This window comes from Sturnira hondurensis, unplaced genomic scaffold (genome assembly GCF_014824575.4).
Source record: "Sturnira hondurensis isolate 20B ecotype Veracruz unplaced genomic scaffold, ASM1482457v3 Scaffold0007797, whole genome shotgun sequence".
In the NCBI taxonomy this organism is placed as follows: Eukaryota; Metazoa; Chordata; class Mammalia; order Chiroptera; family Phyllostomidae; genus Sturnira; species Sturnira hondurensis.
In genome coordinates this window covers 1,198,694-1,214,551 of record NW_028080428.1, presented here as the reverse complement: position 1 = coordinate 1,214,551, position 15,858 = coordinate 1,198,694, and positions in this window count along the sequence as shown.

Here is a 15,858-nt window from a genome sequence, read left to right as displayed (position 1 = left end):
GGAAAACTCTGCAGAACCACTAGGTAATCGAAGAATTCAACCCGAAATTAGCCTGTTTTCTCCTTCCTCGTAATGAATGAGTTATGGAGTCTTAGTACACCCGCCCGCCTTCCAGCTGGACAATACACGCGACACACCTGGGTGCACACACTCAGGCACAGAGTTTCACGTAAAGACATCAGGCCCCCAGGGAACGAGTTTGTAGGACCCCCTGCAGACAAAGCAGGAACCTGCCCACCCTCACCTGACTAAGCCCACCTTCCAAGGACCACCCCAGAGGTGTCGGGGATTTCCCCGCCCTCTCTCATCAGGAAGGACCGGAAGGCACATCACAGACTGGCCAAGACCTGCTGGGCACTGAAATGGCACTAAACGTATTAGGTCACATAACCAGGTAGGCGGTGTGGCCGGGGGGGAATTCAAAAGAGCCAGAAGATTCTCACTATAAAACACTGTTATTTGGCTCTGGATGATGTGGCTCAGTGGATTGAGCACAGGCTTGGGAACCAAAGCATCGCCGGTTTGATTCCCAGTCAGGACACATGCCTGGGTTGCAGGCTGTATCCCCAGTATGGGGTGTGCTAAAGGTAACCACAATTTGATGTTTCACTCCCTCTCTTTCTCCCTCCCTTCCCCAGCTCTCTAAAATAAATAAATAAAGTCTTTTAAAAAAATCGCTATTCCAACCTAATCCGACCACGTGGGATTTGGGCCGGGGATACAAGCCTGTTTGAACCTGAAACAAAAACGCGCGATAACCTAACAGATACAGAAAAATTAATGATGAAAACATTCGACAAACAAGGAAGAAAAGGGGGTTCCCTCGCCTGGCAAAGGCCATCTACGAGAACCCCACTGCTGACACCACACCTGACAGTGAGACCAGAGCCTTGATCAGGAACAAGACAGGGGTGTCTGCTCTCACCGCTTACACACCGGACTGGAGGTTTCGCGAGGACGCCGAGGCAAGAAAATGAAATGAAGGACTTCCACCAAGATGGAGGCATAGGTGGAAACACTGTGCCTTCTCCCACAACCAAGTTTGAATACAGCAAAAGTTTGGAGAACAAAGACACAGCCAAAGAACAGAAAATTGAATTATACGGAAGTCCGACAACAACGAACCATTCAACTGAACCGGTAAGAGGGGCGGAGCCAGCAGCGGAGCAGGGTCGGGCAGGAAAGATCCCCCGACCTAGGCGAGCAGGCAGCCCGGACCCAGTCAGGGTGCGAGGCAGACTGACCGCGGTCGCACATTCGAGCACAGTGAGACGGACCACGCAGGCCCCAGCGGGCGAACCCAGTGGTGGAGGGCTGATGGCGGTGGCACACTCACGTGCAGTGGGACAAAGCACGCGGGCCCTGGTGACAGTGGCAGCTGCGGCACTTGTGGGGGCCACAGCGGGAAGTGGCAGACGGGATGCCATTGCTCCTCTTTGACCCTGCCCCCACATACAGCATCACAACCCAGCGACTGAGTTGCCCTGCTCTGGTGAACACCTAGGGCTCCGATCCTGATACATAACAGGCACGAACAGTCCAAAAGATGGCTCAAGAAGAACTCAAAGCCCCAGAGCCCATAACTCTAAGCGACCAAGAGATTGCCAGCCTCTCAGAAGCACAGTTCAAAACACTGGTGATCAGGATGCTCACAGAACTGGTTGATTGTAGTCACAATTTAGAGGAACATATGAAGGCTAAACTAATTGAAATGAAGGGAAATGCACAGGAAACCAATAGTGATGGAAAGGAAACTGGGACTCAAATCAATGGAATGGACCAGAAGGAAGAACGAAACATCCAACCAGAAAGGAATGAAGAAATGAGAATTCAAAAAAATGAGGAGAGGCTTAGGAACCTCCAGGACATCTTTAAAGATGCTCCATCATCCAAATTATAGGGGTACCAGAAGGGGGAAAGAAACAGCCATGAGTGGAAGATTTATTTGAACAAATAATAAAGGAGAACTTCCCCAGTCTGGCAAAGGAAATAGACTTCCAGAAAATCCAGGAAGCTCAGAGAGTGCCAAAGAAGTTGGACCCAAGAAGGAACACACCAAGGCATATCATAATTACATTAGCCAAGACTAAAATGAAGGAGAGAATCCTAGAAGCAGCAAGGGATAAGGGGACAGTCACCTACAAAGGAGTACCGATCAGACCGTCAGAGGATTTCTCAAAAGAGACCTTGCAGGCAAGAAGGGGCTGGAAAGAAGTATTCCAAGTCATGAAATCCAAAGACCTACAGCCAAGATTGCTTTATCCAGCAAAACTTTCATTTAGAATGGAAGGATAGATAAAGTGCTTCTCAGATAAGGTCAAGTTCAAGGAGTTCATCATCACCAAGCCCTTATTATATGAAATGCTAAAGGGACTTATCTAAGAAAAAGAAGATGAAAAATATGAACAGTGAAAGGACAGCAAACTCACAGTTATTAACAACCACACCTAAAACAAAAGCAAACCAAGAGGACAGCTAGATCAGGAGTGGAACCATAGAAATGAAGAACACATGGAGGGTTAGAAACAGGGGGGGTGGGAGGGGGAGAAGGGGGGAGAAGGCACAGAAAATAGCATAGATGGTAGGCAGAAAATAGATAGGGGGGAGGGCGAGAATAGTGGGGGAAATATAGAATCCAAAGAACTTGAGACACGTGGTTATAAACTAAGGGGGGGAGAATGGTGGGGGAGGGAGGGTGTGGGTGGAGGGGATTGAAGGGGGGAATAGAACAACTGTAATGGTATAATCAATAAAATATATTAAAAAAAAAGAAATGAAGAACACATGGAGGGTTAGCAACAGGGGGGTGGGAGGAGGAGAAGGGGGGAGAAGATACAGAAAATAGCATAGGCAGTAGGTAGAAAATAGATAGGGGGGAGGGCAAGAATAGTGGGAGAAATATAGAATCTAAAGAACTTGAGACACGTGGTTATAAACTAAGGCAGGGAAAATGGTGGGGGAGGGAGTGTGCGGGTGGAGGGGAATGAAGGGGGGAATAGAACAACTGTAATATATAATCAATAAAATATTAAAAAAATGAAATGAAAGGCATCTGCACTAAACAGAAATAAATAGAAGTATTTTTATTTGAGGATGACATGATCTTGTATATTAAAAGAACTCTAAGAAATCCACCAATAAAAACTGTTAGAACTAATCAATTAGTTTAGCAAGGTTGCAGGGTACACAATTATATATAAAAGTCCACAGGGGCCTGGCCAGTGTGGCTCGGTCGACTGGAGTGTCATCCGGTAAACCCAAAGGCCCGATCCCCCGTCAGAGCGCACAGTGTGTCCAGATTAGTCAGCTTCCCTTTCAAAGGGCAACGCCACACGCCCTGGCACCCGATTCAGAGACACGAAACCCCTCGCAGGCCAGGGAGCTAGCAGGGATGACTGAGAGCTGAGCCTGGGAAGAGACTGGCAATTCCAAGAACACGCCAGCTCTTTTCTCTTCCAGGGGATAACACCCACTCATGGAGGAAGAAAACTCCGTTGAGGAGGGGGAGGTGTAAGGGGACTAATTGGCAATGGAAAAAAAATACAGTGAAGATTAAATCAATGGGAGAGGGGGTGGAGGAGAGAGCTCCTGGCTTCTGCAGGCACGAACACCACGGGCTTCCTGAGACCCCATCAGTTTCCCCTCTGCCCCGCCCAGCCCTGCCGGCTCCCTGCGCTGTCTTCGCCTGCTCTTGTCACCTGACATCTGTTTTCTCCTGTGTTCCCGAAGTCACCCTGGGAGGTTCGTGTTGTTATAAATCCACAGACTTCCTCCAAGAGCCCTGAGGCCAGATGCACTACACAAATCAGATTTCTTCAAGTTCGAGAAAGGTAATGTGATGCGTACACTGCGTGTTGTGGAATAGTCCCAGAGGGCCCGGGGCGGTGCTCTGTCATCAAACACATTAAGGTTTTCACAGCGAGATGTACGAATACCCACAGAGTGACGTAAAAACTGTGAATAGTCCCTCATCAGCTCAGGTCACGTTTTGCTGAGTCAAGTGTTCCACCAGGTCTGCCTGCTTCGAGGCCTCTGCCCTTGCCCCCTCCACTCGCGCCTGCCTGCGCTTGCTCTTGAATCGCCAGCCACATCCGTTCCCCTCTTCCATCTCTCCAGACAAAAGCCTGTCTCTGCCATATTCTGCAGCCCTGACCTGTGTGTCCAGCTCTGGGGGACTAAAGGAGTTTGGTGCTGCCCTGGCTGGTGTGGCTCAGTGGACTAGGCACCAGACTGCGAACTGAAAGGTCACCGGTTCGATTCCCAGTCAGGGCACCTGCCTGGGTTGCGGGTCAGGTCCCCACATGGGGGCGTGGGAGAAGCAACTGATGGATGTTACTCTCACACATCGATGTTTCTTTCCCTCTTCCTCCCTTCCTTTTCCTCCGTCTAAAAAATTTAAATAAATAAAATCATTTTTTTAAATATAAAGAAGTTTGCCCTGGCTGGCGTAGCTCAGTGGATTGAGTGCGGGCCCGTGAACCAAAGGATCACAGTTCGATTCCCAGTCAGGGCACATGCCTGGGTTACAGGCCAGTTCCCAGCAGGGGATGCACAAGAGGCAGCCATACATTGATGTTTCTCTCCCTCTCTCCTTCCCTTCCCCTCTAAAGATAAATAAATAAAATCTTTTTAAAAAATAAAGAAGTTTGGTGCTTCAAGTCCATCCCTAACCTGCTGCCCAGCCCCTGCCTGAGAAAGCTCTCCATGTGTGCGGACCCTGCTCAGGCTGCACCCGGACCCCACGGGCACCAGTGTGATCTTCTGAGAAAGGAAGTGCTCCTTTGACCCGACCCCACCTGAAGGAAAAGGCTCAGATCCCCTGCCCCACTCAAGGTTTCACCGCTTCCGGGAAAACAAAAGTCCGTATGTAGCAGGGCCGACCCTGTTTTGAGTCTGGGACCTGCCATCAGCATCCTTACTCCAGAACCTGCAATAGCTCCCTATTGCCTCTGATTCCCAGTGACCCTGCTTCTCGGACTGGCCTCACGAGAACTGGCTCCCCAGTCCCAGTACGAGTCTCTCTTACCTGTAGTCACCGGGCACCTTCTGCACACCCAGCACGGTGCCAGGCACCGGGGTCTCAACAGCGAACATAACAGACGAGGCCCCTTTCCACTCAAGCCTGCAGTCTAACTGGGGATGACAGGTAATAGCCAGACCAGCAGATGTGTAATGTAATTTCAGGGGGTGAGAAGCACCGTGGAGAAACATAAAGCAGGGTGAGGGCGTATGAAGAGTGAATGGAGGTGCTGTTTTGGACAGAGGTGCCACAGCCCCCCTAAAGCGGAGTCTGAGTTAAGTGAGGGAGCGACCTCGGGGACGTCTGGAAGAGGGCGGTGCGGACAGACAGGAAAGCAGATCCCGGCGCCCTGAGGAGGCGGGGGCCTTGCATGTTGAAGGAGGGAGGGGAAACGGGGGCACAGCGGGGGGCATGGCCCACAGCAGCTCCCATATCCAACCTGCAGCCTCACCCGCTCCTTGCAGCTCCCCAGCGGGAGACCCTACACGGTCTGAGGACAATTGTATCAGCAGAAGCACTGCCTGCTTGAACCGCTAGAGACAGGGACGGTGCAGAAGGAAAGGAAGTCGTTGGACTCCCAAACGGAATTCTGCAGGCAGGCAGAAGGCAGAGAAAATCAATCGGCCGCTAGCAGGAGCTGCCTTTCACAGAAAAGGAAGGGAGACGAAGAGGGGAAACCAAGGTCCCGCCGGGCGGAGCGAAAGCAGAGGAGGATCACTCCCAGCCCTCGAGTCCTAAGGAAGGAGCGTCCCACACGGACGCTCCAGTACAGTTCACAGCTGCTACCAACCTGCACGCCTCCTTGTTTTTGAACCGGGAGTGTCTGTAATAATTGGCTTATGCTTCTCACACCACTGCGTGTTGAGCAGGTGGGTGGGCAGGTGGTGAGTTGGAGGACAGATAACTGTCCCTTTTGTCTCCAGACCAAGAGTTGCTGCACTCAGAGAACAATACCTGAGGGACCTTACCCGAGAAGCCTCCTCTGAACCTGATCTAGGTGACGGGATCCTGGACTATGAGGCTTTTGGGGACCTTGGGAGGAGGCAGGCACACTCCCATGTGGGAGGGGCAGGACTTATTGGGGACCGGAGGGCAGACGCCCCTATGTGAGTCCCCCCACCCCCGTCCGTGTTCACACTCTCTCCCACATTAATTCCATTCCTGTGTGAACCAGTGGAATGTTGTAGAAATGGGTCCAGATCATAAAAGACTCTGTAGCTTCTGTCTCACGCTCCCTGTCCGGTCACTCACTGCAGACGAGCCCAGCCACCACATAGTAAGGACACTCCAGCAGCCCTACGGGTAAGTTCCCAAGGTGAGGAGCCGAAACCACCTGCCGCCAGCCAGCCCAGTCCACCGTGGGCCTCGGCAAGCCCTCTCGGAAGCAGAGCCGCCAGCCCAGCTGGGCCGGCTAGTGCCTGCAGCCTTCGCTAAAGTCTCAGCCACATCGTAACGAGAACTCTCAAAACTAAGCCATGCAGCCAAGCCACTCCCAACTTCCTGATCGACGGAGACTCTGTGAGATAAGTGTTTATTGGTGCCTTAAGCCACTAAGTCTGTGGGTCGTTTGTCTTGCAGTCACCAACAAATGTTTAAATCCTGCCAGGATTAGAGAATTCCATCATCCATTCAACGGAGTTACTGAGCATCAGCTGAAACCGTCACCACCCCGCTGTGCGGAGCCTGATGTCTCCCCACCCCACCCGCTGCCCCCTCTCTCCCCCTGCCGCAGACCCGGCGCCGTCCCTGGAGTCCCACACCCTGGACCCGGCAGAAGGAGGACGGGGCAGGGCTGCAGTTGCCCCAGGCAATATGTGCCGCGAGCAGGAGCAAACCTTTGTCATGACGACCCTGCGTTTTGGTGGCTGATTGTTACTCGGCAAATGCTGACCAACGCAGCCACACTGCACCCACCCACGCCAGGCGGGGTGCCGTTTGCTGGGCTTTTGCCCCTACCGGATGCTGCCTGGCTCGTCACCCTTCCTCAAAATGTGGCTCCCTGCTTCCTGGCAACCCCACAGCCTGGAGCAGAGAAACCTCCCACCCTCCCACGTAGACAGAGAGGAATGTCCCAGGGGAACCAAAAAGACGTCATGAGTCCGTGCTCTGAGGCTTGGGAACTTGACTACATAGGACAGCCTTCTACCCTCCTCAGGGCCTAATTAACTTCTTCACCTACAGTCTAACGAGTCTGGCAATGTGGTTGTCAAGCCCACAGCAGACCCAGAGGTGCACACTAGAGCTGAATCGACATGCAACGCCATGAGGTGGGATCCAGGAGAGAAGGGATGGCTGGCTGAAGGCACCTGGGGCCATCCAGCAAAGGATCCAACTCAGCCACTTGCAGGGCTGGTGTTAATGTGCCCATTTCACAGCACAGGGAACTGAGGCTCAGACCGGAATTTGCCACAAATCACAAACTTCTCGGTAAGACTTCAAACGGCATACATAATACTAGATGCTCTGTGAACAGTGGCTTCTGGTGCTAATTTTGACCTTGGCTTTGTTTGTGGGTAAAGTAAAAAGGTAGTGAGAAGGGACAGGCACAAGGGTGGCAGATTTTCATCTGAAGAACAGGGCACAGGGGAGGAGAGGGTACCTGAAGGCCCAGGGGGGCCAGGAAAGCCATCCCCACCTTAGCAAGGGCCTTCCTTGAATGGGCCGGCCCCTCGCTGTTCTCCCCCCAGCCTGGCTGCCCCAAGGACCCCAGTACCGCCTCACGTGGGTCCAGTCAGGCCTGGGCTCTCTGAGGGCGGTTCCCTGGGACCCTGAAACAACTCAGCCACAGAGAGCCAGAGCGAACGTCTAGCTGGATTAGTGCCAGGGAAGCCAGACCAGAGCACTGACCTCCCCTAGCAGACGATTTGCCCGCCAGCCCAGGACGGAGTCCTGGGCTACTGCAGCACCCAGTGGGGGTCCCCCCACCCCAGCACTGTCCCATAGGGGAGAGGAGACCAGATGCAGCCTGCACGCAGGGGCCCAAGAGATAGACACAGGGACAAGAGGCTGGTGACCCCCCCTCCAAGCTCTTCTTCCAGCCTTGGCAGTCACCTGAGTCCCCTCTTCTCCTGACCTGAGGAGGGGCAGAGAGGGGCCCCCAGTGCTCCTGCACCCCATTGCCCTGGAGAGGTGCACTGAGTCACATCTCTCAAGAGAGGTGATGATGGAGCAGCAGGCGTCCCCCCAAACTGTGGGTGAGCAGACAGACCCCAGGACTGGGGGCTGGGTCACACTGTATGCTCCATCCGGAGACCCTGACCCAGACTGGACCCACCCGAGGTTTTGGAAGCTTTGGTGAGCTCCCTCTCAGGGTTTGTCTCATTTTTTAAGGGTAAAATACATGACATTAAATTGGTCATTTTAACTACTTTGAAATGCACAGTTCACGAAGTAAACTCACACCGTTGAACCATCTCAGGCATCTGTCTCCAGAACTCTTTCATCCTCCGAGAGTAAACTCTGTCCCCATGGGCCCCCCCCCCGTCCCCTGGAGACCCACCATCTGCTTTCCATCCCGACGAAATCGACCACTCTGGACGCCTCCTGTAAGTCAGATCGCACAGTCTGTCCGTCCCTTGCTCATTTCACTCGGCACAATGTCTCCAAGGCTCATCCGCATTCCCTCCCTTTGTGATGAAGAGTAACATCCCGTTGTGTGTGCGTGCCCGTGGAGGTTCCCCGTCCGTCTGCTGACGGGCGCTCGGGTTCCTTTCACATTTCGGCTGTTGCGAATGGCCGAACATGGAGGTACGAACATCTCTTCACGACCCTGGTTTCCGTTCTTTTGGGCGTATACCCAGAAGTGGGATTCTAGGATCACATGCTAATTCTACATTTAAATTTCTGAAGAAGCCCTCAAGCATTTTCCACAGTGACTGGATCATTTTAGCTTCTCATCAGCAGCACACAAGAGCTCCAGCTTCTCGGTGTCCTAGCCCACAGGTGTTATTTTCTGTGTGTTTTTTTTTAATAATAGGCATCCTGTGGGTGTGAAGTGGTATCTAATTGTGGGTTTGATTTCTGGTTTCCCCGTGATTAGTGATGCCATGCATCTTTTCATGTGCTTATGAGGCATTCGTACATCTCCTTCCGAAAAACATCTACTCAAGTCCTTTGTTTATTTTTTAATTGGGTTGTTTGGTTTTTTGTTGTTGAGTTGCAGGAATTCTTTATACATTCTGGATATTAACCCTTTATCAGTTAACTCTCTGGTGTGCAAATACCGGTTCCCATCCTGTGAGGTGGCTTTTCACTCTCTGGAGCGTTTTCTGATGCACAAAATTTGTAAATTGGAGGCCAACTCACCTCTCTTCCCTGCTGCTGTCTGTGCCGTGGGTGTCACATCCACGACGTCATTGTCACGTTCAGTGGCATCCAGGTTGGCCCCCACGTTTCCCTCTAAGGGCTTCATAGCTTTAGCTCTCACGTTTAGGCCTTCGATCCACGCCGAGCTGACCTTTGAACACGGCGTCCGGTGAGGGTGCAGCGCCATCCTTCCGCCCGTGGAGACCCAGGCCTCCCAGCACTGCTGGCCGGGCCAATTGTTTTTACACGGACAAACACAAAAGCGATGTTTATCGTTCTCACAGAACTACAAGCCAAAACGAATATACGAATTAAACACAAACACAACAAATGGCACTAAATGAACATGAACGACGGTGTTCTGCTGGAAGCCGGTTGCCGTGGCTCAGCGGCAGCAGAGCAGGTCACGGCGGCTGTCCCAGCGTGGTTCTCCATCGGAACCTCGGTCCCACACCTGCCACTCGTTAGCCTGCCTCTGTTCTGTCCCCATCAGCTGAGACACGTGATACCCCAGTGGGCTCTCAGACACAAACACACAGGGTTGGCGTGAACCCCGCCACGGCCTGTGCCCTCATACGTGGTCATCCAGCAGGGCCAGAATCAGCGTTTATTGTTGACAAAAACCCCACATGTAAGAACTCTTATAAGGAACCTGTGAATCTTGAAAATACGTCTGAGGGCCCCAGGGAGTCCCTGGGTCCCAGGGTAGAGACCCTGGCTCGGGGAGGCACCGTCCAAAGGCCTCCTAGAACGGGCAAGTTCACGGCAGCCTCTCTAAGGAGTTTAAGGGTTTAGCTCACAGACCTGAACAACTGAACTTACAGTGGGCAAACTGGAACCCCCTGGGTCCCTCCTCCCTCAGTCCTCAGGGCCCAGCCTTTGCCAATGACAGGCCTCGCTCTCCTTATCCTTATGGGTTTAAATGTCACCATACAGCCCTGATGGTGCAGCCCCGTCGGTTGGGCATCGTCCTGCAGAGTGAGAAGGTCCCAGTTTGGATCCCTGGTCGGTTGGGGTGCATGTGTGAGAGAGGCAACCGATGGACGGTTCTCTCTCACATCGGTGTTTCTCTGCCTCTCTTTCTCCCTCCCTTTCCCTTCCCTTTAGAAACAAATAAATAGCACCAGACAGTGATGACATCTGAGTCCGCACTTCAGTCCAGACCTCCCCCTCTGCGCTCCTGGCTCACGGCCAGCTGCCAGTTCTGCGGCTCCCCTGGGGGGACAAACAGGCGCAGTGAGTGTGTCACACTGAGTCCTCGCCCTGCACCTTCCCCTCCGCTCAGTGATGCCTCGGCTCCTCTGCAGACCAGCCCATGGGGAGGTGCTCAGATGCCTTCCACCATCTGGGAAATGCAAGGCCAAGGTGAGATGTCACTTCACACCCACTAGGGTGGCTATGGTTTTTTAAAAAACACAAAAAAACAGACAACAACAAGTGTTGGCCAGGACGTAGAAAAGGTGGAACCCTCATAACACGGCTGATGGGAAAATAAAATGGAGCAGCAACCGTGGAAAACAGTTCAGCGAACCCTCAAGAAGTTAAACCCAGAATCACCACGTGACCCGGCAATTCCACCCCTGGGTGAACCGGGCCTCCGCTCATACCTCCCCTCCCATGCTGAGTCTGGCCAGTCTCCGAGAGCGTCCAGCCTCACAGGGGGTCGTGTCCAGGGCAGCCCCCCCCCACATCCTGAAGCCCCGTACCCCATCCCTGGCTGTTTCTGGGCGGCAGTGAGCAGTCCCGAGTCAGGCAGGCATCGTGGCGCGGGACTTCTCAGAACCTTTGATATACTCATGGGCTTTGAGACTTCCCAAAGGGTGACAGAGTGGTGACAAAAGTGATTACAGGCTGATCCCAAAATCTTTTCGCAGAGCGTCTATCATGCCTTCAAACGCCGTGAGCCCCAGAGAACACAACTCACACGATGCTCGTTTGGGGCACTCCCCACCACTTTCCGGCAGCAGCAGCGGGGAGCCCGCCTGTTCGCCCCACGCAGGGGGCTCTCCGTGGCATGGCGTCTCTGACGCCTCCCTTCTGAGGCAACACGCAGACCCAGGTGTGAATGGGGCTCCCATGGGGGTCCCTCCCTTTGGTACCCCCTCAGCTCCAGGGAGGCCAGTGAGGCACAGAGCCTCAGGCTCTGTGGCGGCCCATCGACATTCTCCTCCTCCCTGAAGGAGGGCCTTGCCCTGCCCCATGCAGGGCACAGGAAGACCCTCGGCGGCGCCCCCTGAAGCTGGTAGGCCAAGAAGAACCTCAGCGTCCTCGGAGGCCACAACCCCTTTCCCAGGCCTGCTCACAGCACCTGCACACAGTCAGGGCCTGTGGAAGGACCACAGTCGCATCACGGCCCTCCAGCTCTCCGCACTCCCCTCAACCAGACCCCTGGACCTGGGTGCCCCTGTCCGTCCTACGGCCAGGCCAGATGTCCCCGGAAGCCCCGCCATCACTGTGCCTGCTCCCTGTGCCAGCTGCACACATCTGCCCAGAGGGGACTTTGTGTCTATCGACATAACGTTGTCCTGAGCTGACGGGCAGGTGACTTTGGCGGGCGGTGCTTCATTGCCCATAACTGGGGAGGGAGTGTGTACTTCACACATTCCAGTGACTTTGGCCAAAGTGTGGCCTAGAATGTGCTTGGGTAGTGGAGAGACATCAGGGACACTTGCAAGAAAATTGAGAGTTTTCAAGAAAGGGTAAGTGGGAGGGATGGACGGCGATTAAATTAAATCATATATTGGAGGTAGTTGGTACTGAGCCAGGCTCAGGGTGGACGCTCAACATACAGGGTCCGGCACAAATGATGCCCCCTTTTTATTATAAAACCTTTTATTAGAAAATCATGAGCGTGTAATTCCATAACACAACCATATCACACTCAAGCACACCATATGAAATGTTCGAATTAAAACTGCAAGTTATTACACCCATCGTATTACCCTGCCAACCGCTCTAAAGCGTGCGCTATTTCTGCTGGGCCCTGCGTTTTAGCGCACACTTTTATTACACTTCAACATGTCGGCTAATAATGAGCCCCTCTACCTTTGGTGCTAATAGTTTGGAGGGCGGTCGAGCAGCCTCTGTGATCAGCCCCGGGTGCCCCGCTGGCCACGTCGACACGAGCCAGACCCGGCCTGAGAGTCTCGGCCGGTAAAACGAGGGTTAAAACACCCGCCGCCGAACTCAGAGGAGAGACCGTGCTTAACACACTGCAGAGGCACGGGCTGCTGTTCTTCCGATTCCGCCCTCATGTTTTGCGTCTTTATCACGAGTACCAGCTGGCAAAGCGGTGTCTGGGAATGAAGTCCTCTGGCAAATGGTAGGCCAGACAGAGCTGCTCAGACCAAGAGAGAAGGTTGTGCTTTAAAACCAAACAAACAAACAAATAAACAAATGTTGTATATGCCTTTAAATGCATTTGGCTGAATTGCCAATCCCATAAGCAAATATTGACGAGATCGAGAAAATTTTATGTGAGCTCCAAGACAGCAAAGAGGGCTGTGAACTTCCAGGATGTTTATGGAGCAGTGGCTGAAGCCAGCCTTGCAAAGAGGGAAGTCTCACCAGGTAATACGGAAGCCACAGCACTGGAGGAAGCTGGGCAGAATTTATGGTGTTAATTAAGTTCATCAGATTCCCACTCCCTGTATCACCGACTCAGCCACCTGCAGCTGCAGTGCGGTGCTGTCCACATCCGCGTCTAAATTGCCAGACCTCCCAGCACCCAGCTGTGCACTTCAGGGCCACGGTCCTCCCCCGCACCCTCGGCAGGGTTCACGGTTGCTCGGACAGCCCCAAACCTGTCTTCCCCCCGGCCCTGTCCATCTCTGTTCCCTGCTTCCACTGCCCTGCCCTCTAGGACAGCAGGCCCCCACTCGCACCCCCTCACCGCCCCCCACCACCGGCCATGGGGTCTGCCCCTAGAGTCAGTCCTAGAGAGTCAGGGTCAGGTGGGGTTGAGGCAGAAATGCGAGGCTCTGTGCCCGCCCCATGGCTGTGCTGTCCTCTGCCACCCAGACCGGGAAGGGACACTGCTTGAGCCCAGAGGCTGAGCACTTCTTTTTTCTTGTTTTTCTTAAGATTTACTTATTTTTAGAATAAGGGGAAGGGAAGGGGAAAGAGGGAGAAAAACATCAATCAGTTGCCTCTTGCACGCACCCTGTCTGGGGTCTGGCCCACAACCCAGGCATGTGCCCTCATCGGGAATCGAACCGGTGACCTTTCACTTTTCAGAGCAACACTCAGCCAACTGAGCCACACCAGCCAGAGTGAGGCTGAGCACTTTCAGAGAACAGCTCTGCAGGTCTCCAGCCCCAGGCCCTCTCTCCCCTGCACCGTCCGTGCCTCCCCTGGGCACTTCCGCTTCAAACTCTTTTACTCTCCTCCTCCGGTCCAAAGAGATGAAACCACATGTTTATCCATTCCTGAACATGGGACCAGGCCAGTGCGAGACCCCAGGCCTTCGAACAGCAGGCTCTGCCTCCTAGTACGGCCACCTCAGGGACACCCTGCTACACCCAACTCTTCTTCATTCATGAATACAGGCGGAAAAGACTGTGCTCAAAACCTTTTGTATCATTAAAGAATCGCACCTGGTTATAAGTAACAGAACCAAAATAACAGTGGCTAAAATGAGTTGGAGGTTAAATTTTAGTCTCATGTTCCAGGAAGTCTAGAGACAGCCAGTCGAGTGGGTGTAGCAGCTCCATGGCCATGGTGACCCAGGTTCCTCGATCCTGCCTTCCGCTATCATCGACATGAGGGTCTCATGCTTGAGGTCGCCTCATGGTCCCCAAATAGTTACTGCATCTCCGGACATCACATCCACATCCCAGGCAGTAGGGAGTAGAAAGGGGCAAGGGCAAAAGGACATGCCTCCCCACTGAGTCAGCCTCCTTCCAAGAGCTTTCCCAGAAACCGCACCCAGTAACTTTTGATTACTTCTCACTTCGCCTCTTTCTGAAAGGCTAAGAAGTATGGTATTATAAAAAGCCCATTAACACACCCAACAGACAGGGGTGTGGATATTGGTTAAGCCCAAAGCAGCCTCTGACACGCTTTCTTGAGCACTGGACCAAAGTAGGGGAAAAGAGCCTCAGGGAAATGTCTCTCCTGGCTCTTGAGGGGTCACAAGTTGAGAATGACGCATTTCCGGGAACAGTCATTACGGCATCACAGGAAGGGGCGGGGCGCAGGGGACTCGGCCCCTTCCACACCTGGGATGCACCCCTGATGTGTGGTGCTCACCTCAAAGAGTCTGCGACCAGACCGCACTGCCAAGTAATCACTTAATACCGTAGCTGCCTGACTAACGTTCAGCTGGTGGTCTGCTGAGACCTCAGGGTCTTCGTCTCCTGAGCTTCCACAGTTTGTTGCTCCTCCTCCAGCTTTTGTTTGTGTTGTTCGCTTTTCTCCTCGACACATTTGACTCCCGATCCCTGTTTCTGGTGTATCTCAACCACGGTCTCCACACTGCGGTACCAGAATGGAAACCGAGCTCAGGGGAAGAACCGCCGCGTCACCTGATGACTGGCGTGCTTTATTGCAACAGAGGCTGCCCACGTGTCTGCCTCCAGTAAAGAAAGCCCAGAACTGGCACTCACGGCACTTCGGGCTCCATGAGCGGAGGCGAGAGGCAGAGAGAGCTGCGACTTACAGCAGAGGAGGCGTCTTAGAGATGAAAGACAACTCTAAGAGACAGAATAACGTGCTGACGGAGAGCTCTGGCTCTGGAGTAGAGAGACCTGGGTTCGGGGCCCGACATGCTGCCTGCCACCGTGTGACCTTGGACAATTTACCTCTCTGAGCTCACTTCCCTCTTCCATAAAATGGAACAACAACACATAATAATAAAGCAGAACCTATTCATGGAATGAAGAAAGCACCTGTGGACGACCCTTGGCCCCGCGCCTGGCTCCTGGCACAGGGCAAGCGCCCAACAACCTCAGCAGTTACTACTAGTTCTGGCCAGCACTAGTGATAACGATGGCTTTGATTTGCCTCTGGACGTCACAGAACCGGGTGAGCACAGCGCCTGGCACATGACGAGACTTGATGGATGGGTTCAGCGTCATTACTATCCTTGGTGGTGGCGAAGGAAACATCCTGAAAGCGTTGCTTCCTTCCACAGGCGACGAAAGACACTTCCTCTGGGCCCGGCTTCCGCACCTTCTGCATGAGCCCCCCGGGGCGGGCAAGGGAGAAACAGGACAGGGAAGCCCTTGTAAAGAAGCTTGAAGAGCACTGAGCTGCAGCGTCCACAACTCCTTCGGGGCAGAAAAGCCTCCCCCACTGACCCACCAGTGCCAGCGGACCAGGGGCTCAGGGGTAGCTTCTCCCAGCTCCCTCTGTGTCCCGGGTCCTCCCTGCAGGCCACCTGGTGACAGGTTTGTGCGGGTATCTGTCAGTGAGCGGCTCTACCATGCACCTGTTGGCCCCCACTAGGCAGGAAAGGACCATGTGTGGGGGAGGGGCACAGCAGACAGGCCCCTCCACAGCACACCCTGCTTCCAGTAAAGTGGCAGTGGCCT